Below are 27,166 nucleotides of genomic sequence, written 5' to 3'. Positions count from 1 at the left end.
TACAAAATGAAGGTTCTATATGGTTCAACACAATATATGATGTGAGGCAGGAATATATTTTTATTTTTTTCCATATGAATAACTTTTCCCAGTACTATTTATTTAAAAGTTTATCCTTGACCACTGATCTGCCCATGCTACCTTTCCAATATAAGTCTTTTTGTCAATTCCAGCCCTAATACCACATCATCTCAATTAAAATAACTCTTGTTATCTGTAGGGCAAGACATCTCACCTTGTTCTTTTTCTTCCAGAGAGTTTAGCTATTCTTGACTCCTTGAACTTCCAAATAAATTTCAGAATCAGTTCGTCAAGTTCCACCCAAAAAAATTTTTTTTGGAATTTTTATGGTAGTGCATCAATTCTATACATCAATTTGGAAGAATGGGCCTCTTTATGATGTTGAGTCCTCCAGTCAATGAACACAGAATATCTCTCAATTTATTATATCTTCTTTAATGTCTCTCAATAAAGGATGGTGATTTTACACATATTTTATTAGATTTACTGCCAAGAAATTTTGGGGTCTGTGATTTTATTTTACCCTACCTCCAAGCTAATAAGCTAGCCTGTTCTTGTTTGGTGAATGCTAGTAGAAGATGTGAGAATCCTGCAGAGATTAAAACTCTTATTTTCCACAGCAGGAAGTATGTACATTTATTTTCCTTGATCCAAGTCCCGTGGAGGAGCCCAGATGGATTCTATTCACTCACATAGTGGGTTTGCTTTATAGCTAAGGATTACTGAGCTCGGAAAACCCGTTATTTAATTGCAAGTACTAAACAAGTTTCCTCTTTGTCCCAGAGGAAGACATTACTTCCGGCCTCGAGATTTCTTGGTGCAAAAACAACCTTAAGATAAAACCCACGTAAACAGTTGTCAGGACCTTGCATTCTTGGCATACCCAACAAGACATAGCAGAATGAAAGACTCATGGAGGAGTATCTCCCAATAGCACTTCACATAACCTTGCAAAAATTACATTTTCTAACTGTTTGCTGTTAATATTTTAAAAAAATAATAACTGAATTTTGTTTATTAATGTTCTACCTAGCAATTTTACTAAACTCATTAATTCCAATAATTTATCCATGGATTCTATAGAATTTTCCACATACAAAATCATACCATTGTTGAAAAATGAAATGTTTTTTTCATCCAAAATTTCTCTCTCTTATTCCTTTACTTTTTCCTGCTTTATTTCACTGGCCAAAATGTTTCACTGGTTTAACTAGAAAAATGTTGAAAGAAATAATAATGGCACTCTTATCTCATGCTTTATCTCAAAATGAAAGCTTATAATGTTCCACTATTATAAACAATGCTTTCTCTAGTCCACCTCCTCTTTTTTTGCAAACATCCTTTATTAAATTAAATAATTCCTTTCTGTTCCCAGGTTGCTAAGGGTTTATAATAATTAGATAACTTTTTTCTGCAATTATTGCATAATTTCCCTTCATTTATCTAGTAATGTTAGAGCAAATTTAATTTTCTCATGTTAAAAGCTTGCATTGGAATAAACTCAACTTTGTCACAATATGTTATCGATTTTATACTCTTAAATTTGATTAGCCTTTATTTTTACTTATGTTGGCATTTTAGGTATAAACTTCTCTTCAAGTACTACTTCAGCTTCATCTCACACATTTTGATTTGCAATATTTTTTATTATCATTCAGTTAAAAACATTCTCTAATTTGCATAAGCATTTCTTCTTTGAACCAAGGATTATTTAGCAGTGTGTTTGTAATACTTAACATACACTTCTAATTATGATTTATCATTGATTTGTAGCTTAATCAGATTGCTCTGGAAAAACCCAATCTACATTATTCAGCCTTTCAAAATTTGTTTGGGTTTGCTTTATGTCTCAGGATATAGCCATTTTTTGGTAAATATTCTGTGTATTTTGAAAAAAAATGCATATTCTAGTCAAGTCAATGATACATGCCCATTAAATCAAATTTTTTCATCATGTTCAAATATTCTATATTTCTACTGATGTCTTTATCTGCTTGTTCAATCAAACTACTGAGAGAGGGGTATTAAAATGATCCACTATAATTATGGATTTGTCTATTTCTCCTTGGAGTTATTAATTTTGGCTTGAATATTTAGAAGTCCTGTTGTTAACATACATATAATTGTAAATTTTTATATCTTTTTGGTGAACTGAAATTTTTTAATGAAGTGAACCTCTTTCTCACAAGTAAGGATTTTGGTTGAAAATCTATATATTTTCTGTTCTTTAAATAACTGCACCAGCTTCCAGTTGGTTAGATTTTGCTCAACATATCTTCCTTCACTTTTTCCTTTCACCCTTTCTATACCCTTGTATTTTAGATGTTTCTTTTATAAATAACATATAGTTGGATTTTTTTTCAAGATTTATTTACTTATTTCAGAGATTGGGGGCAGAGAGGGAGATGGAGAGAGAGAATCTCAAGCAGACTCCTTGCTAAGCACGGAGCCCATCACAGGGCTCCATCTCACAACCCTGAGATCACGACCTGAGCTGAAACCAAGAGTCAGATGCTTAAATAACTGTGCCACCCAGGTGCTCCTGTAGTTGGACTTTCTATTTCATCCAACCAGACCATCTTTTTTCTCTTAACTCTACAGCATGTATTCCTTTTTTAAATTATTATTAATAGACTTTATTTTTTAAAACAGTTTTAGATTTACAAAAAAGTTGCAGAGATAATTCAAAGAATTCCATATATCCCACATTCAATTGCCCCTATTATTAACATCTTACATTGATATGGTACATGTTATAATTAATGAACAAATATTGGTATACTATTCTTAACTAAAGCCAGATTTCCTTCTTTTTTAGCTAACATCTTTTTTTCTGTTCCAGGATCCTATCCAGGATACCACATTACAGAGGGTGCTCATTTCTCCTTTGGCTTCTCTTGGTTGTGATGGTTTCTCAGACTTTCCTTGTTTTTGATGACCTTGACAGTCTTGACAAGTACTGGTCTAGCATTTTGTAGAATGTTCCTCAATTGGAATTTCTCTCATGTTTTTTTCATGATTAGACTGGGATAGTTTGTTTGGGGAGAAATACCACAGAGGTTAAGTGCCATTTTTATTACATCAGCTCAAGAGTACATATTATCAACATGACTTATCACTGTTGATTTTGACCTTGACCACTTGACTAATAACTTGATAATGCTTATCAGTTTTTTTCCACCACAAAGTTATTCTTTTGCCCCCATCCAAAGCACAGAACACTTTAATGCCACTTTGCCCCCATGTGTACCATATCTTTTGGAAGGAAGTCACTATGTGCTGGCCACACTTAAAGAATGGACTTATGTGTCACCTGCCTGAGAGTACCTACATAAATTAGATGAAATTTTTTTCTGCATGAGAGAATTGTCTCTTTTCTCCCATTTATTTATTTATTCCATCATTTATTTATGTCAATACAAACTCATGGATATTTGCTTTATAGTTTGAGTTAAAACCGCTATTTTATTTTGTTGCTCAAACTGCTCCAGCTTTCCATTGGAAGCCCTTTTAGTAGGCTCCTGTGCTCCTTTATTTACCTACATCATTATGAGGTGTTTATTTGTTTGTGACTTGTTTTTTGAGCACTTCCTGACTTTCTGACATTATAACAGCTCAAAACTCATCTTGCATATTTCCTGCCTCAATCCTAGAATCAGCCATTTCTCCAAGTTCTTTTTATGAGCTTATGGAATTATAATCCAAGATCTGGGCACTACGTGTGCTCATTACTATGTGTCATTGCTTTTGGACTCTCTCAGCTGGCAAAGCAAAGGAATTTATATGTGTATATTAACTACTGTTAATTGTATGTAACCATTTGTATCTATATTAAGTTAGACATGAGTTGTTCTTACTGATGTCTCCAATTCTAATCCATTACCATATGGATGCCTCTAGCATCTCCCCAATGGTGAGAAACCAAGCTGCCACCATCTGCCATCATTTACTTAATTGTTCAGTTCCAATATACATGTATAACAGTATCAGAATTGGTAGCCTGTACCTCCATGGGAAGCAACTTTATCAACTAGAGTATAGTGTGATGCTCAGCTGCTTCTGCATTTGGTCTCACAGATGCCATTCATTTCCAAAGCTACTTAGGACAGCCCCTTTTCCCCTTCCTTTTTAGTGAGGTTTTTTAAAAATACACTTGTGATACAGTTAGATTCTATTGCCATAGTTTGGATTTTTCCTTGGGATCCCTCAGACTCCTAAATGAGGTTTTCTAATTTGCATGCATTGAAGTTCAGTGCTTATGTTTTGAAGTTTATATTTTTCTATTGCATGGATGTACCAGCTTGTTTATCCATTCACTTATTGAAGGACTTCTTGGTTACTTCTAGTTTGGGGTAATTATGAATAAAGCTCTTATAAATATTTGTGTGCAGGTTTTTTTTTGTGCATATAAGTTTTCAACTCAACTAGGTGAATACGTAGGAATATGATTGCTGTGTATGGTAGGACTCATTTAGCTTTGTAAGAAATCACAAAACAGTCTTCCAAAGTGGCTGTCCCATTTTGCACTCCCACCAGCAATGAATGAGTTCCTGTTCTTCTGAATCTTAGCCAGTATTTGATAATGTCAAATTTTTTTTTTGATTTTGACTATTCTCATGGGTATGTAGTGGTATCTCATTGTTTTTTAATTTGCAATTTCCTCAAGACAAACTATGTTGAGTATCTTTTCATATGTTTATTTGCCATCTCTTGATCTTCTTTGGTGAGGAGTCTGTTTAGATCTTTTGCCCATTTTTTAATTGGTTTGTGTATTTTCTTACTGTTGAGTTTTACATGTTCTTTGTATATTTTTACTTGTTCTTTTTACATTTCATGAAATTACTGATATATTTCCGTATATATTCCTTCACTTTCTTTAGTGCTTTCTATTTTTGTTCTTTTTCTCTCATTTTTTGTTTTTTTTTTTGTTTTGTTTTTGTGGATTTTTTTTGTTTTTTTTTTTTGACTAAGATTTCTTCATCCTCCCATTTTTTCTTCCACTAACTTGGAAATTGTACATTATATTTTATTCTTCCAGTAACTTGCATAGAAAATACAACATGCATACTAATTTATCAAAGTAAGTTTAAACAATACCTTTACTCTTTGTCTAGAGAGTAAAAGGACTTTATAATACTTTGATGCCACTTATCATCCTCCAGACTTACTATTTTAATTAAGTAGTCTAAGTTATTTTAGAAAACACACAGACATAAGATGTTAATGAGCTTTTTTTTATGTAGCAAATGAGTATTTGGATTTACTCCTGTATATACCACTTTTTCACTCTTCATTTTTCCTTGATTGTAAGACTTCCATCTGGGATTGCTGCCCTTTTGCTTGCAGTTCATCCTTTAAATTTTCCTTTATAGAGGGTCCTCTTGCAGCAAATTCTCTTGGTTTTTGGTTTTCTGAAAATGTGTTTATTTTGTTCTTGTTCTTGAAATATCCTTTCCTTGGGAGCAAAACTCTAGATTAATGGTTATTTTTTTCTTAGCACACTGAAGATGTGATTCCAGGTTTCTATTGTTGTTGTTGTTTAATCAGCTGTCTGACTATTGCTCTTTTACAGGTAATCTGTCTTTTTCCCCACTCTGGTTGCCTTTAAGATTTTTCTTTGTTGTTGATGGCCTACAGTTTCACTACAATGTGCCAGATGTGCATTTTTTATTTATTCTCCTTATGATTTGCAGGGATTTTTGAATTTGTGTGTTTTAGTCTCCAAAGAAGATAAAGAATTAAAGAATAAAGTTATAAAGAATTATAACGAATTATATAAAGAATTATATTATAAAGAATTCTCAGTTATAAAGAATTCTCATCTATTATCTCTCTGAACATTTTCCCTAACCCATTCTCACCTCTCCTTCTAAATTCCAATGAAATTTTTGTTAGATCTTCACGTTCTGTTCTCCATGGCTCTTGATATGTTTTTCATATTTTCATTCCGTGTGTGTGTCTCTGTGCTACATTTTGGATAATTTATTTGACCTATCTTCAAGTTCACTCATTTTCTCTTCACCTCTGTCTAATTTGATGTTAAACTCACCTACTGGGTTTTTTAATTTTATTATTATCATTCCAATAAATTATATTTGGTTTCCAATAAATTGTCATTCCAATAAATTATATTTGGTTTTGCTCACATCTGTGTTAAATTCATTTAAAAAGACCATTAAACTGAGGTGCCTCTAATGCCATGGTGGCCTATGCTAGCAAACTAATATCTAAGCCTGTCAATGCCTCCAGGTTACAAAATCAGAATGCCAAGGACAACCAATCACAAACAACCAAATGGGCTTTCAACTGTAGCCAATTAGTAATTTCCTTACTTTGCTTCTGCACTTTTTCTATGTAAATCCTGCCCTGGCTTCTCTCAGCAGAGCACTTCTAATCACTTTTGTATTGGTGTTGCTAGATTTGAATTGCTATTTGCTCAAAAAAACTCTTAAAATTTTTAACATACCTCAGGGCGCCTGGGTGGCTCAGTCATTAAGCGTCTGCCTTCAGCTCAGGTCATGACCCCAGGGTCCTGGATGGAGCCCCATCAGGCTCCCTGCTCAGCGGGAAGCCTGCTTCTCCCTCTCCCACTCCCCCTGCTTGTGTTCCCTCTCTCGCTGTGTCTCTCTCTGTCAAATAAATAAAGAAAATCTTTTAAAAAAAATTTTTTAACATACCTCATTTTATCTTTTAACACCTATTTAGACCCTCATTGTAGATGCAAAACTAAATGTCCCCTACAGACATTTTGCTTGTCTTTTATTTCTTTAAACATAGTAATCATATTTACTTTGGTTTATGAGATTGATGATTGCAATACCAGAAACCTGTGCAGATCAGTTTCTTCTTTCTATATATTTAGTAATTGTTCATTGTTAGCTGCACCTTTTCCTTTTCCTTTTCCTTGTGAGAATTCTTTAAAGCCTTGGCTGGAAGTAGATTCCTTCAGAGAGGATTTGTGTTCGCTTTTTCTAGGTGGTTGGGGCATTGCCATTTTGGGACTACTTTAAAATCTGACTTGAAGTTTTGTGGACCACCCAGGTCACTAGAATTTGACTTACATGTCTACACATAGGTCAGTTTAAGATTTTAATTAATCACTCTCAATCAGGGAGTGATTTGGACTTTTTTAAAAAATCCTGTTTTGTCTGGTGCTTAAGCAACTTGCCTTAAAATTTTCTTGTGTGTGAAAGAGGTGCAGTTGGGTTTAGTTCTGGCTCATATTGACACTTAGCATGTCACTGAACTTTTCTCTTTCTTTCTTTCTTCTCTCCTCTCTCTTTACACACACACACACACACACACACACACAGCATTTGTCCTATAAAACTATAAAAATTGAAGCTCAAGTTCATCAGGTTCAGCAATAGCCCTCAGGGTAAAAATTTTGCTTACTTCTCTTGGGTCCTCCTTTCCCTTAGATGTTGGGCTAATAAATCCTTACTGCTATATTTTACCAGTTCTCCAATGTTTTTAGGAAGATTTTTAAAATATACATTAACTAACATTTTTCATTTTTATTAGCAGGAAGATTGTTCTAGGTGTCTTGCCATTATATTACCAGAAACAAAGCTATGCATTTTCTGAACATGCAAGTTTGCAACAAGTAGATTAATTCAGATTGAATTCCTGCTAAACAGGACAATGCAGAGATCTATAGCTTGACAATTTTTCAAAGGGAACTTAGAGAAATATGATAGTAATTGCCTTTATATACACATTTATACCAAACTAGAAGTTTCAGGCTGGTAAGGATTAGAGGTTCAACCTCTGTCAGTGAGGCCCAGCAAAATGAGTTCTTCTCTAAGGAGACAGATTTTATTAATTCTACAAATACTTATAGCACATACATTCTACATTCTGGGGATACAGCAGTGAAAAAACCAACAAGTCCCTGTCCTCATTGAATATAAATTCAAATGGAGATTCATGCCCGTGCCTTTCTCAATACCGTGTTCTAACCAGCAGAGTTATGTAGCACAGTTGGAATATAGCTATCAGTGAGTGTCGTATTTCCTGGGGCCAACTCAGCAGGTGAAAAAAATAATAAAGTGAAAAGTGTTTTTTTTCCTTTAATAGCCAGTGCCCCACAGATGATCCATTATTTTTCTTTTCTCTGTTTTAAGTCTCTTAAAATGTCCGCCCTTTTCATACTGGGCATAAATGGGAGCAAAAGGAATACTGTGTGTCCATTTGCATGACAAACCCTGCTGCAGTCAGTCTGTTGCACTTGAGTTTCCTCCTTTGAGGAAAATCAAATTTTCTTCCTTCCTTTATAGTCCATGTCAAATCACTGTGAGATGTCTTAGCCTTAAGCTTGGGGAGTGGAGGGAAGTTGAATATGCTCTTTAGAGAGTTGGAAATGCCCAAATAAATGTAGTTCATTTCAGCATTAAAAGGTCTTGGCCCTAATTTCAAGTCCTGACAATGTCCTTCTACCAGAATATATAGCAGAGACCAAGACTTGGTCTGCTAGCTCAGAGCAGGGGTTCCCATTTTCTCACCTGCTGGATGATCTCAGGTTCACACTTAGAGACCCCAGAGACAAAAGGAGAGAAGATTCTTCCATGCAAAGTCTTGCCCTCAAAGTCCCTACGATACAACATAGAAGAATAAACTTCATGTGCCCTGTGACTACCATTATATAGAACACTTGCATGTGCAAAAATAGCAAAAGGCAGCATTTTATAGCATGTGCACCTCAAAATCCTTTGAAATGTTCCCAGGAGGGAAAAATGTAATTGTTTATCTCTTTCTTGAATCTTCTCAAAGTGAATTAATATACTAAGGATTTTGAGATGTTAAGTATTGAAGTAAAGAAAACTGTGTAATATTATCAGAACATTTTCCAAATTTGCAAAATCATTTGATAATGGGGACTTTTTCTGTCCACATGACCTCTATTGTCCATGGAAACATTTTGGGAAAGTCATGATGGAATCATAAGGTCATTGTTTTTGTGTTAAAGTGAGGATTTATGGGTACCTTTTACCTCCATTTCAAACATTTTGCAATCTAAATTGTTTTATCGTTTCACCTGTTTATTTATTTTGGTGTCAAGGTTCTTAGTTGTACACTGGGTGACTGGGGCAGAAAGGGAATTATTAAAGGCTACTGGATTTGTTCATGGAGGCTTCAGGAGAATCTGAATTGGGTTTAAATGCATCCATCCAGAGGCACCTGGGTGGCTCAGTCATTAAGCGTCTGCCTTCGGCTCAAGTCATGATCCCAGGGTCCTGGGATCGAGCCCTGCATCGCGCTCCCTGCTCAGCGGGAACCCTGCTTCTCCCTCTCCCACTCCCCCTGCTTATGTTCCCTCTCTCACTGTATCTCTGTCAAATAAGTAAATAAAATCTTTAAAAAAATAAAAATAAAAAATAAATGCATCCATCCAAGAAAAACATCCAAAATTCTCTCAGGACTGATTCTATGAACAGGTAGTTGTTGCTTCTACTGGACAGAGAGGCAACTGCTCATCCCACTGACAATGTTGACACTGGAAGCTGACCCCTCTGCTAGAACTGTTACCAACATGGACTCTGGAAATCGGATCTAATTCTACTGGGGCCATTAGCCCCCCCAAGATAGTGTCTATATAGCCCTAGCTCTCTCGAATTCCTAGCGTCCAAGTCAAAGTCCTCTCTTGGTAAACCTGATCCATGAATCATTAATCATGTGACTAGGGTTTGCTGTAAGGAAAGCTGAAATGGTAATAGTTTTTGTGGGAAGAAGAGGACTCAACTCTTTGCCCAGATGGAGAATGTCTCAAAAGATAAATGGGGTTGGAGGGACTTGAGTAGGCAACCAAAAACAAGCCAACTTTCTCATTTCATATTCAATTATACTTTATTCTCCTACACACATTCCATCTCCACAGTCTAGTACAATTTTCAATACAAATATGAAAAGTTTCAAAAGCTAATCCACAAATACCTGAGACTCTCCAGCAAGCTATAATAGGATGTTATTTAATGAGCCAAGCTCACTCAAACCTGTGGATCTGTTACTATTGGCAATGACTTGGGTTTGAAAGTTTTGACCAAAACCTCCTATGTTTTGTTTTGTTTTGTATGTCCACTTTACCACTCCTTCCCCCAAGGAGCCCTATAGGGCTTCACTATAGACAAGTGCATTTTTAAAGGAAATTTTATTGATTTCCCATGACACTGGAATAAAAATGTGCCTTCATTCTACCCTTTCCCTTATTTGCACACACAGTTGGTTGGGTCAGTGTTGTAAAGTTGGAGAACACCTTCCCCAAGAAGTTCTTGGGATTCTGTGGGAATGTTCAGGGAACTTCTTGACCTTGAGGAAATATTCATGGACCCTAAAGTAGCTGTCCAGTGATAGCCCTGGTATGCCTGGAGCCCAATAGAACAACCACACCATGACTGAACCTGGTGGTAGAATGGGCTTGGAATTTGGAGAAGCAAAGTTTACAAGGAGGTGTGATGTGGAGCCTGACATCACTTAATCAAAACCCTCTTAGATGGGGGCACCTGGATGGCTCAGTCAGTTAAGCATCTGTCTTTAGTTCAGGTCATGATCTCAGGATCCTGCAATGGAGCCTCACATAGGGCTCCCTGCTCAGCGGCAAGTCTGCTTCTCCCTCTGTAAACTCTCTCACTCTCACTCTCTCTCAAATAAATTAATAAAATCTTAAAAAAAAAATCCTAGATGAACCAACCAGTCTGGGAAAGAGGGGTGTGGAGCAAAGAAAGACTGTGTTGCTGAGGTCTAAGCTCTGCTGTGCAAAACACTTCTGAAAGAGCTGATCAGAAGAGAAAGACATTTCCCAACTACTCTCCAAGAGGGAGTAGAGTTCCAGAGGCCAATAGGCTATCTGGATATATATGCAGACTCCCTGGTTGGCAGATATCTGTGACCAGCCAAGCACAGGGATGAGCTGTTAGCAAAGGCTATGATTACAACTGAGAAACTGCTGACCCTTATATACATTCTACAAGGGTAACCACAGGGGACCAAGGGAACATTTGAGATGTCCAAACAAAACCTGTGAGGGTTGGCCCAAAAATATTTAGGGAAAGAAACTCCTGGAAGCAAGAGGACTTCCTGCCTGTCAAGGATGGATGGGCTCTGAGCAGTGATATTTGGGTATTGTCATAAATCTCATGTGATTTCATAGCCACAGATCTAGCTCTGCCACAAGAACGTCTTGACCTTCCAGGTAGAAGGGTTGGGGCTCCTCCTTTACACTTTAATACATTCCTTTGAGCACTCAGGAGTTCACAAGTATAATTTCCCTCATGAACCCCAATTCATAATCCCTTTATGGGGAGGGAGAATTGTCATAAACTCCAAACATAAGCTTCAGGTGGAACCTCATCTTCACCCTCTCCTTACATATGTGGCCCAACTATTCTATCTGGAAGTAGTCCTATAGGTCAAGAGTTCACAAGCCACAGAGCTCTGGAAAGAGTGAGGTCATACTCAGGTCAGATGAAGAGCAATATTAAGGCAGAACAATCACACACTTCCTAGGAGACCCCATTTCCATATGTATGACTGATTTGGATAGAAGACTCTATAAAAATAAGTTTCTGGAGCTACTGGAACACATGAATCATCCCTTTGACTCTATTGCAAGCTTCTTGAGAGTGCAATCCATATCTGCTCCTTGTTTTTATCTCCACAACTCTTGGAATAGTGGTAAATATTTGAATGAATGAATGATAAATATTTGGAGCAGCAATGCTGTACCACCAGAGGTTCCAGTGACAAATCGACACCATCCATTCATATTACAGGAAGGCTTTTACTTTTCTAGGTGAAAAGTTCTTGGCTCCTGCTAAGAAATTACTTGAAGGACAAGATAATTCAACACACTATTCCCTGGTCAGTTTCAGCAGTTTATCTCACTTAAGGTTTCACATTAAAAAAACATAAAAATAACTAATCTAAAGAATGTAATAATAGGGTTGGCCAGGGCCCATGAATCCCTAGAAATGTTCTCATGAAGTCATTGTAAAAACCCAATGTTGTGTGTCTAAGTGGTGTCCTGGGTGAAAACACAGTTCCCTCCCAGGAGAGGTGACTTGGAGCATGAATAAAGTTTTAGCTTGCGTTAGAGAGGTGGGCATTAAGAAATAACTAGTTTCAGCTGACCAGTTCCTGGGCCCCAAGTACACTGCAGTCTGGCTTCTGAATACCGCTACTCCAGTAAAACTATTCTAAGGTTGCTGACAACTTCTTTGTAGGTAAAATCAACAGCCTCCTTATTGTCCTTATTTCACATCATCTTTCCACAGCTTTTGGTACCTACCGTGCACCTGCTCCTTCAAATCTCTTCTTCGTAGCTTCTGGATACTCGTGGGATTTTCATTACTATTCTAGTTGCTCCTTCTTAGCCTCCTTGCAGTATCCTCTTGCTCTGCCCATCTCTAATCTGTTAGTGTCCTCTAGTAGTTATCTTTGGCCCTCATCCAGTTTCATCTAATCTTCTGACAATGACTCCAAATCTTCATTCCCTACCCTATTGACCCAGTTCTTCTCAGTTAGCCTCTACAAGGACATTAAGCCCTAGTGCCCTTAGGCATCCATTATATATAATTAATTAACTTCTCTCCTGTGTATCTAGAATAAGAGTACCTATCAACCCCATCTTGGAGGAGATTTGAGAAAATAATCACTTGGATCATTTCCTGTGGGGCTTAATGCACTTTAAGAACCCTATTGAGGCTGGTTGACACTGGTCCCATAGAGCCAACTGCCTAGGAGATATCTCCACTTGGCTGTTTCACAGCTACCTCAAAGGCCACACGTCAACAATAAACCCATTGTTCCTTCATATTTTCTCTTCTGCTTTGCCTATCTTGATAAAGACCATCATTATATTATTAATTCCTGATTCTTCTGTTTTTAGACATAACCTATTGATTTTCTACTTTGGAAGATGAAGAGTGTTCTCTCACACATGCCTGTTCCCAACATACACTTTCCATCTCTCCATCCTATTTGTAATTTAGAATTTTAGTAGCATAAATATCCTGTGTTTATATTATTATAACTATGTAAACACATTTCATAACTGAGTTATGTAATATATGATAATTACTTTTCCTTTATGGCACAACTTTCTGTTTTCCCAAGGTTAGTAGTTGTTTTTCATTTGTTTGTTTATTTGATTGGATTTCTATGGATATACCCTTAATTTTTTCTGTGTACTTATCTGTAATTCAGCTTCAGAGTCTCCTCTAAATGTGTAAACATGTAAACAACCTTAATAAATTAGACTTCCTACAAATTTTACTTCCTTGAAGGAAGTGCCTATAGATGGACTTTGGTCTTCATTATTGATATCTCACTGGGCTCCCCATGGAGGACCTGATGTCAGTACATTTATTTATTTATTTATTTATTTTCTTATTTATTTTTAAGTAGGCTTCATGCCTAGTGTGGGACCCAATACGGGGCTTAAGCTCACGACACTGAGATCAAGACCTGAGCTGAGATCAAGAGTTGGACGCTTGGGGCACCTGGGTGACTCAGTCGGTTAAGCTGCTGCTTCTGCTCAGGTCATGATCCCAGGATCCTGGGATCAAGTCCTGCACTGGGCTCCCTACTCAGTAGAGAGCCTGCTTCTCCCTCTCCCTCTGCCCCTCCCCCCCACCCCCCTCATGGGTATGCACTCTCTCTCTCTTGCTCTCCTTTTATCTCAAATAAATAAATAAACAAAACTTAAAAAAAAAAAAGGAGTCAGACACTTAACCAACTGAGCCACCCAGGTCCCCAATGTCTGTACCCTTAAATCATTTTTTTTCACTTGGTCACATTTTCAGAGAAGGCTCTTTCCAACTCTCTCCTGAAAGATAAAGATAAAATTGTCAAAAAGAAAAGATATAGTTGTCAAAATTTTGAGAGTTTGATAGGAGATCGAAGACTGGAGTTCACGTCTCTGAGTATGTAAATTTTCACTGACTCACTGTATTTTTAATATGATATCCCCATACTCAACTCTATATGGTATCAATTTACCCCTCAAGAGAATAACCCTCTTGTTTTCTGTAAGATTGGAAGTGGGAAATCATCTTCTGATATAGATGGAGAAATTATTTGAGGGTCCAACTCTTTCTTTAAAATAATTTGAAATGATTTTTCTGGTTTTGGTTTCTCCTTTACCTCTACTTCCAGAGTGTCCATTAACTCTGATTTCTGAGATTTGGGAGAGGAAATCTATGGTTTAAATCATCTTCCTATTTGGTTTTCCTCACTGCTTATTTAAGATTAGAATTCCACTTTCTCCAATCTGCTAAATCAATTGCCACTCTTCCATATATTCCCTAGCTTCTAAAATTTTGTTATTGTTCTGTATTTTTCCCTGTTCTGTTTGTTCTTATAGTTTATTCATAAAAATCCCATTATCATCCCTTTGACAGAGTTTTGGCAGGGAGAGATATAATGCATTATCTTCTTTAAATAAAAGCTCCTTGGCCTTTTAATTATGTCACTTGCTACACTTGCAAACACACTCACTTATGCTTCTTCAAATGTACCATTCTCTCTTTCTCTCAGTCTCTCCCTCCTCTCTCTCTCTCACACACACATCTTTATGTGACTCTCTCCCCTAGGATGGCTTTTTCCACTCTCCTTGCCCCACATCTATCTGAAGAACTTCTGTTCATCCATCCTTCACCATCAGTTCTCACCTCCACCAGGACATGTCCCAGACCCCCTCCTGTAATTCTGTAGCTCCCTGGACATCTACCTCCCTCAGCTACTTATCTTCCCTGATAATAACTGCTCATTCAGTTTTCTGTCTTATCCACTGGACTGCAAAGCACACTCACAGATCTCTCACAAGCCTTCTTCCTCCAGGAATGCTTCTGGCAGAAGGAGACACTACACGAGATGCTCCCCTAAGGCAGTGTTCCAAACCAAGAGAAGGCTTCATTCTTTTTTTAATAGTCTAAACCATTCTTTTTTAAGTGGTCTAAATCATTAAAAATTATTATTATTATTATTATTATTATTATTATTATAAAAGTCTCTTTCCTACTCTCCTAGAATAGTTCTCAAAGTTAGACCAGAAATTAACTGCCCTAGAAATTATGTAGTGCTTTGTAGTCAAAGCACTTTAGCACTCATCAATTAATTATGATAATTTACCATCATTAGCCAGCTAATTAAATTTGAAACTGAAGCTCCAGAGGAGAAAGACCAATTTAGAAATATCACTCCAGGCAGATGTCCATAGGCCCAGCTCCTCATTTCTTGACCTTCCATAAAAAATAGTGGGCTCTGGACTGGAACTAGGCCAAGCAACCATTTCATAGTCTCCTCCTTCTCATTATACAGGCCAAGGCCAGTGCTTCTCCTCTCCAGAGCTTAGACAACAAACACCCTGGGAATATCCTCCCAAGTGACATACTCATCATACTCAGTCTTATTTTCAGTCAGTAAAAAGAGGCTGTCTCTAACACACACACACAAAATGTATATCTTCTCTGGCTCTCATTCTTGCAACAAAAGGGGGGATAAAATGGCTAGAGCTGTAAACCATGCAAGTCTTGCAGTGTTTGGAGGCTACTTAAAAAGTGGTCTTGTCGGGGGTGGGGAGAGGATGAAAACAATGGAATGGAAGAAGGGTCTTTACAAAACTCTATTTGAGGAACTAGTATTCTCATAATACAGTTGAGTCAGGCTCCCAGATTTATTTCTCTTCCATACATCAGAGTCATGACCTTTCACTTGTTATCTGTGGAGCTCTTCACTTCTCAGTGCAAAGGAAAGTGGAGGGAAAAATTACCTGGTATGTGTTGTGCCCCAGTTATGCATTGAAATTGCTGGAAATACTCTCCTGGAACATTTTCTCCAAAAACAGTCTGATAAGGCGCCTTCTGCTTGTCGTGAGATGTTGCTCTCATATTTTATTAAAAAACTCCCCCACCCCAAAATTGTAATCAGCCTGGCTTTTCTCATGTTCCCTTAGAAGAAAGGGAAGGTACAAATGTCTCAGGATGCAGAGATTTTCCTACAAACTCCAACATCTTCATTGCAGATTGTTATAACATGATTACATATCATGTAATATTAATAAAGATAACAGTAATGATAGTAACAGCAATTTTCAGGTGTTTTCACAGTTTTTATTAGAGCTGTTTAATACCTAATGACATAGTTATTTTATTATCTCCATTTTTACAAGGAATAAGGTTCTTGTAGAGAAAGTGACTTGCCCAAAGTAACAAAGCTAGTTGATGATATAGCTGAGATTCCAATCCTTGTCATTTGATGCCAGTTTGGACTGAGCTACTCTTAGTCTCTCTCTATCCACTGGGGTGCTTTTGACTGCAAATAAAAAAAAGTTGAGCTAAAAATCCAAAGGAAGAGCAGCCCTGGGTTTTGTTGATTCAGTGGCTCAGTGACATCATCAAGGACCCAGGTTCTTTTCATTTCTCTTCTCTATTACCCTCATTGTGTCAAATGTCATCCCCACACTCTTTCAAGATGCTGCCACAGTTCTAGGCATCACCTGTGTAGACAAAATCCAGAGACATAAAAGGTGCTATGTTTGTAACACATCCCTTTTTAAAAGTAGAAGCAACTTCCCCTCACCTCTCATTGGCCACAATTTCATCGCATGCCCTTATCTCAACTTGTCTATCACTTAGCAAGTGATACACACCATCTTGATTAGCTCAGACCAATCAAGATGCAGTGTCCTAAGTCTGGAAAGAGCCCACTCCCTGCTGAAGAACATGGACTCTTAGAGGAAGAAAAATAAAATTTGTCAGCAAAGAAGAAAAGGGAAATGTTCTGGCATTGGCAACGAACAATGGTCATCACTCTTACCAATATGGCAGATTATTTATTTCCCAAAACATCCTGTTATTAAATAACAAAACAAAGCACCTGGTAATTCTATACCCATAATTGGTGTGTAGGGTTAATGGAATATGAGAAAAAGGTCAAAGTCCAGTATGGTTAAATACATATAGTGCTAGATCCACACACTGTAAAGGGAACTCCACCGACTAAAGTGAAGAGACCTGAGCTCTAATCCAACACTAACTGGGTGGTCTTAATCTGCCTAATCTTGGCTTCTTGTTTTACATTGGTTAACAATGCCTGCCTCTATCTACCTCACAGATTTTTCTTAACATAAATGGTTTACTAAATCATTATTGTTATTAAACTAAAGTCATTTTCCAATGACTACATGTATGAAGGAAGATTTCTGGTTTTGAAGACACACTGAGTGCTCATCCTGCTGGGTCCTTCCCACCCTTTCTGCCTCCTCCCCAGTTCTCAGAAAAACCTTGAGGTGGATCCTCTACCCCTGGTGCCTGGCCCTAAACCAAGGACCAGGATGTCTGTCAGTCAGCACCTGGGCTGCTTTTCTGAATTCACTGTAATGTACACATTGAAGCCCACTGCATTTCTTTGTATTTTAGAGAAGCTGGGTGATGTGGGAAGGAGGGTCAGTGATCGTAGTGACAGTACGCTCTCCAAATGAAGTCAGGGAGATTCAGAGGGAGCTAAGAGAGGGCTAACAATCTTCCTGCTCCTTTTGTAGATGCTTCATTAAGCACTTTTACCTCTCTCGATATTTCTGGGTATCTCTCCATTGCTCTTCTCTCTGGTCACATCTTTTGGACTGAGATTTGTTCCTGCCCCTCTTTACTCACTGAGTCACTAAGTCAAACATCATTGCTAGATCCATTCTACTGATGTGTAGTAGGTAAGAACACATCTTTCTTATTTACTACAGTGGTTCTGGCCATTGCTTTACCTTCATTCTTATAATTTAAAGTTTTTAGCTGATTGCCTGTGAAAGAACATATAATAAAACCATGTTTGATTAAACTGGAAGAGATATAGAGATCATCTGGACCTTTGCTACTCAGTGTGATCTGCAAATCAGCAACATGGCATAACCTAAAAGCTTATTAGCAATGTGAAATCTCAGGCCTGCCCCAGACCTACTGAACCAGAAACCACATTTCAACAAAATCTCCAAGTGGTTCATATGCAGATTAAAGTTTGATAAGTGCTGATCTAAATCAACTAACTACCTCATTTCACGGAGAAGTCAAGTGACTTCTCTAAGGTCTCATAGCAAATTATTAGCTGAACTGGGGTGGATCTCAGGTATCCTTATTACTAAAACTGCACCACACTACCTCTTAAATACCATCGATTCATTTATACTTAGCTACTTTATCCAGCTCTCATTTCCATATAGGAAAGTAGACACTGACATAAAGATATATCAGTATTTGGCATTCAAATTTCCTTTTCTTACCACTACTAGCATTTTTGATAACATAGCTTCAGAGTTTTCTGCAGCCTTCTTAGATTTCATTGTTTCACTTAATTCACTAGGGCCTGCTTTAGTCTAAAATAATGACATGAGCAGAGTTTCTCTTTAATGTTTTTCTACTCACCTCTTCCTTTCCCGTCCCCTTTTTAAGACTCCATCAACTGGATTAGCAACTAGTCTATCGACTAATATTTTTATTTAAAAATCCTGTACTTACCTCTAAAATGAAAATAATCTAAAGCTTTCTTTCTGTTTTAGTTCTTAGTGAAGATCATGAGATTAAAATTGTGATTGCTTTGCAAAATGAATTGGGGAGTTCAATAATTTTTTGTTGATTTAAAAACCTATAGATCTCTTTATTATTATGTTATGTTAATCACCATACATTACATCATTAGTTTTTGATGTAGTGTTCCATGATTCATTGTTTGCACATAACACCCAGTGCTCCACGCAGAACGAGCCCTCTTTAATACCCATCACCAGGCTAACCCATCCCCCCAACCCCCTCCCCTCTAGAACCCTCAGTTTGTTTTTCAGAGTCCATAGTCTCTCATGGTTCATCTCCCCCTCCGATCTCCCCCCTTCATTTTTCCCCTCTTGTTATCTTCTTCTTTTTTTTTAACATATGAGGTATTATTTGTTTCAGAGGTACAGGTCTGTGATTCAACAGTCTTAACACAATTCACAGCGTTCACCATAACACATACTATCCCCAATGTCTATCACCCAGCCACCCCATCCCTTCCACCCCCCACCACTCCAGCAACCCTCAGTTTGTTTCCTGAGATTAAGAATTCCTCATATCAGTGAGGTCATATGATACATGTCTTTCTCTGATTGACTTATTTCACTCAGCATAATACCCTCCAGTTCCATCCACGTCGTTGCAAATGGCAAGATTTCATTCCTTTTGATGGCTGCATAATATTCCATTGTGTGTATATACCACATCTTCTTTATCCATTCATCTGTCGATGGACATCTTGGCTCTTTCCACAGTTTGGCTATTGTGGACATTGCTGCTATAAACATTGGGGTGCATGTACCCCTTCAGATCCCTACGTTTGTATCTTTGGGGTAAATACCCAGTAGTGCAATTGCTGGATCGTATGGTAGCTCTATTTTCAACTTTTTGAAGAACCTTCATACTGTTTTCCAGAGTGGTTGCACCAGCTTGCGTTCCCACCAACAGTGTAGGAGGGTTCCCCTTTCTCCGCATCCCCGCCAACATCTGTCATTTCCTGACTTGTTAATTTTAGCCATTCTGACTGGTGTGAGGTGATATCTCATTGAGGTTTCCTAATGAAGGATTTGATGGGTCATACTCTATGGCTCATCTATATTTTGAACATTTTTACAAGATTATCCTATTTGAAGGATCATAACTACCTAGAATCAAAAGCTGAGTAATATTTTCTTAGACAAAGTATACTGACATATTTGCACCTTTGAGATTTGTTACTTCTTGAGCAACTTGGGGCAAGGATGGAAGGATGGAGAAGGGGAAATATACCCCTCAGTCCTCCCACTCCATCCCTCATGACTTCTGTCCTGAAATATATTATCTCATGTTTATCTACCTATTGCTTCCACTTATGACACTTCCATTAGCATTCTCCAACTCTTTTTATCCCATAGGAAGCAGCTAAGGAAACCGGGACTAGGAGTCTTAAACTCCACTGCAGTATTTTCTTGGGATTTTTCCATTTCGGTGCCCTAAAAGTAGGGAAAGAGCATTTGGACAGCTCACAGTCATGCTCAGGTCACCTGACAAGGCACATGTCAGCATGCCCTGGAGCATCCATGGGTGACTCTGAGGCCCTCCCTGATCTGGAAAGATGTGGTCATGATTCATGTTTCTGCAGCAAATGACAAGAGGAAGAATAGAGTCTGCCACTTATTAGCAAGTGTTCCTGCTGTCCTTGTCCTCACACACTGTATTTCCCAGTTTAGAATTATCTCTTAACTTCAGGAACAGCCTGCATTTAGAAGTTTCTGGGTAGCAAAGAAAAACCTATAATTTTATCACTACCACTCCTGCCCCCTAAGTTTGCTTTGAGAAATCTTTGTGATTGGAAGAAGCTAAGGAATATGCAGGAAGTCTGAAGAATCTTAAAATGTATTGCTCAAAGACAAATGTTTCCCTATCTTTTTTTTTAGCTTCATCTGCATTTCTTTTTTTATTTTTTATTGTTATGTTAATCACCATACATTACATCATTAGTTCTTGATGTAGTGTTCCATGATTCATTGTTTGCACATAACACCCAGTGCTCCACGCAGAACGTGCCCTCTTTAATACCCATCACCAGGCTAACCCATCCCCCCACCCTCCTCCCCTCTAGAACCCTCAGTTTGTTTTTCAGAGTCCATCGTCTCTCATGGTTCATCTCCCCCTCTGACTTACTCCCCTTCATTCTTCCCCTCCTGCTATCTTCTTCTTTTTCTTTTTTCTTAACATATGTTGCATTATTTGTTTCAGAGGTACAGATCTGTGATTCAACAGTCTTGCACAATTCACAGCACTCACCATAGCACATACCCTCCCCAATGTCTATCACCCAGCCACCCCATCCCTCCCACCCCCTACCACTCCAGCAACCCTCAGTTTGTTTCCTGAGATTAAGAATTCCTCATATCAGTGAGGTCATATGATACAAGTCTTTCTCTGATTGACTTATTTCACTCAGCATAACACCCTCCAGTTCCATCCACGTCGTTGCAAATGGCAAGATCTCATTCCTTTTGATGGCTGCATAATATTCCATTGTGTATATATACCACATTTTCTTTATCCATTCATCTGTCGATGGACATCTTGGCTCTTTCCACAGTTTGGCTATTGTGGTCATTGCTGCTATAAAATGTTTCCCTATCTTGATTAACAGGTCAAGTAGGCAATTGCTTCTGTAATGTGGTCTCAAGCCATTAATCAACAAAAGGTCTGCCTACCTCATACATTTTCTTCTCTCTGACCGGAAATTCTGCCACTAATTTGCTGATGGAAGGGTCCTCCTTCTCTTTCTATGTTCAGGGACGGAGGGTACACAAGACAATACATCTAAATTCATGTATTCCACATTTTTCCCAGGACTAAACTTGCTCTGAATTTTTCATATATGTTCAGGAGGGTAGAGGGGGTACCAGGTGGGTATTGGGGGCTCTGGGGAGGAGGGGGTGGGAGGGGGAGAGTAAGCATCAGAGAGATAGAAACATTTTTAAACTGGAAAAGACTCCCATCCTAATGCTTTGCTCTGTAAATCAAGAAAGAGGCAAAGTTTGCAATGTCATTCAGCCTCCTCCAGCTTCGAGAATTTCCTTCTCTTAATGAGGCATCTCTTCCTCCAGCAACTGATGGGAGAATAAGGAGGTATAGGGAAAAAAAAGAAAATCAGTGAACAACATCCTCTATGATAGCCCAAAAGTAAACATAGCAGTTTATTTACATACATGTTAATTTTATACAAGTAATCCCAGAATCATATGCTGCTTTTATGATTTCCTACATGTATATCCGTGGAGAAATACTCCTATTATTCCAGCACCAAAGGAGTGACAAACCAATTTGAGAATTACAATAGGATGTGAAATATGGGAACAGTGACAAGGCAGTCTCAGAGGTATCAGTAAGCACAGTTGTTAGTTCACTCCTCAAGTTCTGAGTCGAAGCTACAGAGGGAATCTACACAGACAGATTCAGGAGACTGAACTCCCTAGAGGATATGTTTATTCATCCATTTATTCACTCAACAAATATTAAGGAACCTGTACTATGTGCCAGGAATCCCTACTATTGGCTGGAGACTGACAGCCCAAATATTAGTAAGACTGCTCTTGACAGCCGTAAGACAGAACATTATAATGCATCATGGTAAACTATAGTGGTAGAAACGGCAGAGTCTTATAGTAGAATTAAGAAATGGCATCCAACTTACAGAATTAGTTAAGCAAAGGTGTGTGTGTGTGTGTGTGTGTGTGTGTGTGTGTGTGTGTGTGTGTGTTGAGAAATAACAAGGCATGCATATGGAACAAAAGAAACATTCTGTTGCTGGAGAATAAATCATGAAGTGGATGCCAGGAAATAACCTGTAGAAGCCAGCAGAGCAGCAGGGATCACTCATGAAGAACCCTGTGTGCTATGTTAAGGAATGTGCACTTTGCTCTGTAAATAAAAACTGGAGAGCCATGAACAGAATTCAGTCAAGGGCATATCATAGCCAAACTTATTTATGAAGATGCAATTCTCTGCCAGCTATGTAGAGGATGAATTGGAGGAGGTAGGGAGAACAATCAGGAAGTCACTGTTGTGGTTACAGGGTGATAAGGGTGATAGGTGGTTAAGGTTAAGAGGTGATAAGGGCCTGAACTAGGGGGGTTGCTGTGGGGATGAAGAGGCAGGAATAGGGCTGCGAGCTATATAGGAGGCAAAACCAACCACATTTGGTAGTAGATTGAGTGGGGAGAGGGAAAAAAAGGGAGACGTTCAGGATGGCCCTCAAATGTCTTACTGAATTTATTAGTAAATGGTGGGGCCACCAATCTAGAATATAAGAGGGAGGAAGTTTGGACTCAGCATAGCCATGTTAGTTTGGGGAAGGGGGTGCTAAGTGGCATCTAGGTGTAGATTTCTAGCCAGTCATTCAGCAGAAGGATCTGAAGGTCAGGCAGGGAGTTGAGATTTGGGAGTTAATAGCAGCAAGGTGATGATTTAAACCATAAATTTGGATCCAGAGAGAACATGTAGAATGAGAAGAGAGCTGAACTAATGGTATAACTTTATGGAACACCAAAATGTCAGAAGCATCAGGAGAGAAGACTATCCAACCATAGGAGAACTAAAGGAAAAATCATAAAAAAGAACCAGGAAAGTGAGGCTATACAAGAGCCAAGATTCTAGGGAGATTCAATAACCTGCATCAAATGCACTGAAGTACAGCAAAGTGTGAGATCTTAAACATCTCATTGGATATGGTGGTTAAGAAATCATTGGTAAATTTAACTAGACCATCTGAATGGAAATGATGGAGCCAAAAGCCAAGCTGAGTGACATGAAAAGAAATGGGAATGAAGAAGTAGAGACAGAAAGTATAGCCCACGCTAAAGAGTTTGCATGAGAAGAGGAGAAAAGAGATTTGTTAAGAGCTAGATGAGGATGTGGATTCAAGGAAATATTTTAATATTGGAGGAAACTTGAGCAAGTTGATAGACTTAGAGGGGTAGAAATTAAAGATACAGAATGTAGGGTGATAAATCATGTGACAAATTCCAGAAAAGGCAGTAGGCAACAGGATCTAAGGCACAGGTGGAGAGATTGACCTTGAAATGAGAAGAGAAACTTTCAGGACTGGAAGGGTTAGTAAAATAGCTGGAATGCTTTTTGCTGCAAGCATCAGAAAATACAATCAAAAGAATCTTAAACAATAAGGAAACATTATTTTATCAAGATGTCAATGAGCAGGATGGTTATGGGAAAGGTTGCTAATTCAGTGGCTTAACAATGTCATCAAGGACCCAAGTTCTTTCCAGGTTTCTGCATTGGCACCCTCAACACACCAGCTCACTCCCACCATGGTCAGATTACCACAGTATTTCCAGACTACATTGTTCCATAGAACAATATCCAAAATCCAGGAGAAAAGAACTATTCCTTAGGCTCCATTTTGAGAGGGAGAAAAACTTTCCCAGAAGCCCCTCCACAGATCTCCATTGAATGGCCAGACTTTTTTCACAATACTAAGCCAAGACTGAAAAAGGAAGTGAAATAGTTAAAACTGGGTTAAGCTAATTATGATTCATCCACTTGAGCTAGGCAAGAGCCCAGCCTCCCTGAAGATATTTGATAGCCATCAAATATTCGTACAAATCAGGGTTCTGTTAACAAGAAAGAATGGGTGAGCATGGCTGTTGGGTCAGCAACCAAAAGTGTCTGCCACAGTGGGGATAAATGTAGAAAAGTTGGTATCTAAGAATAGAAGTAATGCTTAATTTCCTTCATTTTCTTGACTGTCTGCTGACAATGAGGGAACAGGAGTTAAGTATGAAGTTTGAAGGAATAGGTAGGATTTGAAAGTCATTGAAGGAAATGAGAAAAAGTGTTGACTAAAGACAAAAGATTAAGAAATAGCGCTACGGGGCAAGCTGAGAAGAGAGTCCATGAAATTTTCAACATGCCAACCAACATCTGATTATTTTCCCAGTATATCCCCGTATTCAGGTATAAGAACAAAGAAGTTAGAGAATAATAGTACCATTGGTTCTAGGTTGGGATTTTATGGGTGATAAGATAGAAAAATAAAGGATGGCAAGGAACCAAAGATGCTTATGAAAGAGTGGTTCAGATCTCTGTATAACCCATGGAATCTTGGTTTTATAGAAGAAAAGAGGAGTCATAAGGTTCAGATAAACAGTGAGAAAATGATGTGATGAAGAAAGAGGATCTGCATATGAGGTCAGAGTTTAATGGGAAAGATAGTGTGAAAACAGGAAATTGTGACCAGAGACTGGATATGACAGTGTTGCCCAAGCAAGGTTGGTTGAAGAAGAGAGAAATAAAGGGCATTGGAGTTAACGATGTCCAGGAGTTTGGATACTGGGTTGCTGGAATGGATGTCTAACAAGTGCTACAATATCCTAAGATTTTGTCTGAAATAAATGAGAATAATGACTGGCAACCATCCCAAAATCATCAGTGAAGGAAGGAAGCTAACCAGGAAATAGGCAGATGTCAGTAACCTGGAGGCAAACAACATGGTATGAGTGGGTGGTATGACCTGGAAGGGAAAAGAGCTTTTACCTGAAGATTGATGAGAATTGTCTGAAGGTGGATGTGAGAGTCAGGAGAACAGCAACATTTTTCTAGGAAGAACGCTGCATGGAATTTAGAAGTAAAATCAGTTGCTATTGGTGGAAACTGCAGACAAAATTGAAACTTTGAGGAGATCCAGATCTCAGTTAAAAAATGGAGGTTGAGGGGTCTTCTGAAATGTCTTTGGGGATGTAGAGGAGTGTATGTTAATAACAGAAGTGGGGCAGAAGTCACCAACACCCCCCAAAGAAATCTCAGGTCCTTGATAGGAAGAGATGACAGCCTGACTCAAACTCCATATACATTTCAATAAGTCAGATTCCTCCATTTACTGAGGGGAGAATCTCAATGTGGCTAAGACTTCTATACTCTATAAAACATTAACAGTATCATTACTAATGCAAGGAAACCTTCTTATGCCAGAGCAAATAAAAAATAAAGGTGTGAGTTTAGCTATGAGAAAATGTGGCTCTGAGCAGGAATTTATGTTTCTGCTCAGCTGGCTCCTGCTCACTCACACTCTTTGTCTTTCTGCATTTGCATTTCTGGTTTCTTTTCTCATTATGGTCACTATTTACTTGACAGATGATAGAAGGCCAGCTGAGGGTAGAGTACCATTAGCATATAAACAAGATTTTAAAATAGCTGGAACAGAGAAGGACTTTAGAACCTGCTAATCCTCAGAGTCTTGACCTCAAAATAATCAGGAGAAAGTGTACTTGGGCAATTCTCAGCCAGCTTTAAGAATGTCCCTGCCTTGCCTTGGGTGACCTAGGGTGAGTCATCATTTAACTTGGCTGCAAGCTGCCACCAGGTCTTTTATTTAGCTCTATTATTCTAAAAAGATTTAGTAGCAAATATGTAGTACTTGAAGGAAATGTGGAACAGTGTAAAAAGTGAGGACTTTAAATTCAGACAAATCTAGATCTGAATTCCAGTTGCCAGACCCAGCTTTATTTCCCTTAGCAAGTTACTTGAACTCTGAATAAGAAAAGTCTCCACTTAAGGTAAGTCAGCTGTGGGTCAATTTCTTTATGTACATCCCCAGATTATTACCAACCCTACCTGCCTCCTGGGGTCAGCCACCCCCAGTGGTATAGTCTAAGCTCCTACCTAACATACTAAGTTAGAGAATTCTAGTATCCTTTCCAGGATTTCCAAGGTGGGTGCAAATGTTCTTCAAACCCCTGCTGTCAGCTCATTCCTTACCTCCCCTCACCACCTCCCTCCTGAGATGCTGTCCCCTCTCCCTCCAATGAGAAGTAGACAGGGCCCCTCCCCGTTAGGCCTCCACACAGCACCAACACAAAGCTTTTCCTGAAGGTTTAGTGCTAATGGAGGCAATTAAAGAAAAGGAAGCAGACTGAAGTAGAACATTACACACCAGACAAGATGGCATCCCTGCTAACCCCATTTTGAGCCGGTCCTACGGCGACCGTGGACCTGGGATCTCAACCTTCCATTGTGAGCTTTCCCTCATCCTCTCTGTCCTCTGAGCTCCAGAGCCAAAACACAGACATTTTCTGTTACTTTATGATGCAGGGCACTTTCAGGTCTGGTTGGTCTCACCTCATCCCCCTGCCCTTTGCCTTCAGCAACCATGAAGGCCACTTTAATGTGAGTTTCTACTCTGGGCTCCATCCCAAATAACACAAAGAGACATCAGAAGCTTTGAAATGGCAATTTTTCTTGCACATGTTCCAGATCACAGGTCTGGTCAGAGATCCCACTCCCATAAGTACCTCCTGTAAGTGGAAAGGAAGGGAAAAATTATTCTCCCCCCAGTCCTTGCAAACTTCTGGGTCCTAAGGTTCTGGGATTCTATCTTCCAGCTACACATATATCACTTGAAACCCTCATGACCACATTCCAAGACATGTACTATTATCCCCATTTCACAGATAAGGAAGTTTAAGCTTAGAGAATTAAAACTATTTTCCCAGTTTCACAAGCTAAAATGTAATCCAGTGAAGATTACACTCAGTGTTTGGACTGCTGCCCCCTCTTGGAAACCAGCTCTCATGCAAAAGTTAGCTTGAGGTGATCATGCTATG

General features: G+C 38.5%; 1 long non-coding RNA gene across 1 annotated transcript in view; it reads right to left on the bottom strand.

Moving 5' to 3' along the window:
- Positions 1-16,105: 16,105 nt before the first annotated feature.
- The window catches only part of LOC112828441 (uncharacterized), a 48,568-nt gene continuing 37,507 nt past the window's right edge, over positions 16,106-27,166 (bottom strand). The window contains exon 3 of the long non-coding RNA XR_012380544.1: positions 16,106-16,513. This is a non-coding gene — a long non-coding RNA (uncharacterized lncRNA). The remainder of the gene's footprint in view (positions 16,514-27,166) is intronic.

Source organism: Callorhinus ursinus, unplaced genomic scaffold, assembly GCF_003265705.2.
Source record: "Callorhinus ursinus isolate GAN/ISIS: 27379988/994484 unplaced genomic scaffold, GSC_fseal_2.0 scaffold13, whole genome shotgun sequence".
In the NCBI taxonomy this organism is placed as follows: domain Eukaryota; kingdom Metazoa; phylum Chordata; class Mammalia; order Carnivora; family Otariidae; genus Callorhinus; species Callorhinus ursinus.
Note: the sequence above shows the minus strand (reverse complement) of the source record. Positions and strands in the feature narration are given on the sequence as shown.